We start from the raw sequence: 3,421 nt of genomic DNA, 5'->3' as shown, positions 1-3,421 counted from the left end.
AGTTATGTCTTTGATTTCATATGCTTCTATGTTTGATTTGCATGTTTACTAACAAATCCACCTCACTAGTCTTTTATCCTCTTCAGGGATCACTATTGTTGTACTCATAGACATGATATTCAGTTATATATTTTGACCTTGTTTTGAGATTATATGATATATGACAGTGATTTCCTTTGGTCCACATGTGATCTTCTATGATGATTATTGATATTTATATACAAATATGATGATGTTATGATGCTTATGATGATCTTATGGTAATGATTCTATGATGATGATTTCTAAATGTATTTAGCACATGGATAAATGTTTGTTTCTTGATGGCATTTTGGATATACATGTTTCGATGATGCAATGATGTACAAATGTTATTGATATGATGATGGTTATTTATATGTTTTGAAGGTGATATATGTGGCCCTAAAAATTTGTTGTTATGATGATGATTGTTGTTTTCATGTATTGATGTTATGATTATATACAATACATAGGATGTGATGATAATAATGATAATAATGATGATGAATGCAAATAAATGCACCAATGATTATTTTAATTGTGTCATTGTCATTCCTGTTAGCCACTTATTTGTGCTCTTTTGTCATCATTGAGCTATTGAAATGTTGGAAGTTAATACAAACATCAATGGTATAATTGAACCATGATGACTTGAGTATAACTTACATGAGTTTTGATATTGCATAATGACACAAGCATTGAGGTATAATTGAACCAAGATGACCCGAGTGTTGTTTGCATAAAATAGACAAGAGTTAACCATTTTTATGTGCAAAATGGAAAATGTCTTCAATGATATATTTCCAATCATGTTTCGAGACAAATTTGCATCATATGAATGATTGCCTCACAGATATAAATCCAAATAAAATATCAAATTCCTTTGTTGCTTCTCTACCTTAGTGCATGCTTGAGTCACTCAGGAGATTGAATAGTTCAAAAATCAAGATACAAACAGTCAAAACTTCATGCTAAATGTAAACAAATCATAATTCAGAATAGATCATCCATCTTTTTTGGTTTTGTGTGGAGTTTGACAGTGATTTTGATTTCTAGTTTGACAGTTAGTTTTGACATTTGTCTCCTTGGTATGTTGTGATCTTTGTTTTGCGATGTGTTATGTCTATTTGATTAAAACTAAAGTGAAATCCCCCTACCGAGATTAGGATTTTGCCCCCAGCTATGGATACTTTTCCGATGTGGATATATATATTGATCACTAATCCATGGTGAGAGATTTATGCAGCTAACTGTTTGGATAATCAAGGACAATGACTACGCTAAGTATGTCCACAATTTTGATATGAATTTACCAAAGTTGTGATAGATATAGGCTTTATGAAAAAAGATATGATATGAGTACATACAGATGGAAGAGCCGATCTATCATAAATAGCGCCTATTGCCAGGTTTTCACTACTTGTTTTTATTGCACTTTTTGATTTGTTTTTATTTTCTATTTTTCTCTTATCCATGCATTCGATAACTTAGGTATAGAACTTTTTGAGATGCACACTATTGGTAGGTTCATCAAATAGGTCCCCTTCCGATGTAATTAAATAATATGCTCCTGATCTGTAAGCAGATATGATGACAAAAGGACCTAGCCAATTTGGTTCAAACTTGCCCTTCTTTTCCTGATCCTGTTGATTACGGGGATTTTCCTTTAATACCAAGTCACCAATTTGAAATGCTCTTGGTTTTACCTTGAGATTTTAGCTCCGACACATGTGTTGATGATATGCTTTGAGGTGATCAAAAGCACATTATCGACACTCATCTAGCAGTTCCAATTCTTGTAGTTTGGCTACCCGATACTCCTCTTCTGGAATGAGGCCTTTCAATGATACCCTGAGTGATGGAATTTCTACCTCAATAGGTAGGATAGCCTCTGATCCATACACTAATGAGTATGGTTTAGCTCCCATGGGTGTGTGTATACTTGTTCTATATACCCAAAGTGCGGGATTAAGCTGGACATGCCAATCTTTACCAACATCATTCACTGTCTTCTTGACAATTTTTAGGATTGTTTTGTTTGAGGCCTCTGCTTGGCCATTCCCTTGTGGATAATATGGTGTAGAAAAATGATGTTGAATATGTAATCATTCACAAAGATCTTGTACATCTTGATCCTTGAAAGGTCTTCCATTATCTGTGATAATGGAACTAGGATTGTCATACCGACAAATGAGATAATTCAAGATAAAAGAGAACATTTGCTTGCCGGTAACAATAGTTAATGGGATGGCCTCTGTCCACTTTGTGAAATATTCAGTGGCCATAATGATAAACTTATGTCCATTTGATGAGGAAGGATGAATTTTTCCCACTAGGTCGAGTCCCCATTGACAAAATGGCCATGATGTTGTGAATGGTCTTGGGCTGGTGCATGTATAAGATTGCCATGAATTTGACATTTTGTACATTTTCTGGCAAATTGATATGATTCTTTCTCCATGGTTGGCCAATAATAAAACATCCTCAAAATTTTCTTGGCGAGAGTAGGACCACTTGAATGTGTTCCACAAATACCTTCGTGAAGATCGTGCAAGGCAGTTTTAAATTCGTGACAATCAAGACACTGAAGAAGAGTACCATCAAGACCTCGATGGTAAAGTGTGTCAGCAATTAAGATATAGCGAGCTGCTTGTTGAAAAAAGTTGCGTTTATGGTTTTAGGATAGGTCTAATTGAAGGACATTGTATTTTAGGTAGGTGTAGATCTTTCCATAGAGGGGTGAGTTGAAACTGACTATGTGGCATATGACTTGGGATTCAAAATTGTCATATGTAGGAGAAAACAATTGTTCCACCAGGAACTCATAATGATTTTCTTTGTCTAGTATTTGGAGGAGAAAGGCAATGGTTGCCATGGCATCTGCAGCTTTGTTGTTTACCCTTAGAATCTGTTCAAATTTGATGTCTACAAAATATTTCTTGAAGTCATCCACCATACGTTTATAGGGCATCAACTTGTCATCCTTTGTTTGATAGTTGTCATTAACCTGATTAATGACCAATTGGGAGTCTCCAAAGACTTTCAATTATGTGATCTTCCACTCTATGACCATCTTGATGCTTGTGAGTAGGGCTTCGCACTCAACAATGTTATTCGTATAAGGAAAAATTAATCTGTAAGATTTAGGGATAGTGTTTCCTTCTAGAGTAATAAAGAGAACACCAACACTTGATCCATGTTGCATGTATGATCCATCAAAATACAAGATCCATGGTTTTGTCGATATTGTGAGAATATTTGTATCTGGAAATTCCACCTGGATTGGATGACTGTCTTGTAAGGGTGCCTCTTGTTAGGGTTTCAAGCAGATCCGAAGCAAATATGAACTAACAATTATATGCAGATTTAAATACAAAAGATAAAGAAATAAAACAGGACA

This window comes from Cryptomeria japonica, chromosome 7 (genome assembly GCF_030272615.1).
Source record: "Cryptomeria japonica chromosome 7, Sugi_1.0, whole genome shotgun sequence".
NCBI lineage: Eukaryota > Viridiplantae > Streptophyta > Pinopsida > Cupressales > Cupressaceae > Cryptomeria > Cryptomeria japonica.
Note: the sequence above shows the minus strand (reverse complement) of the source record.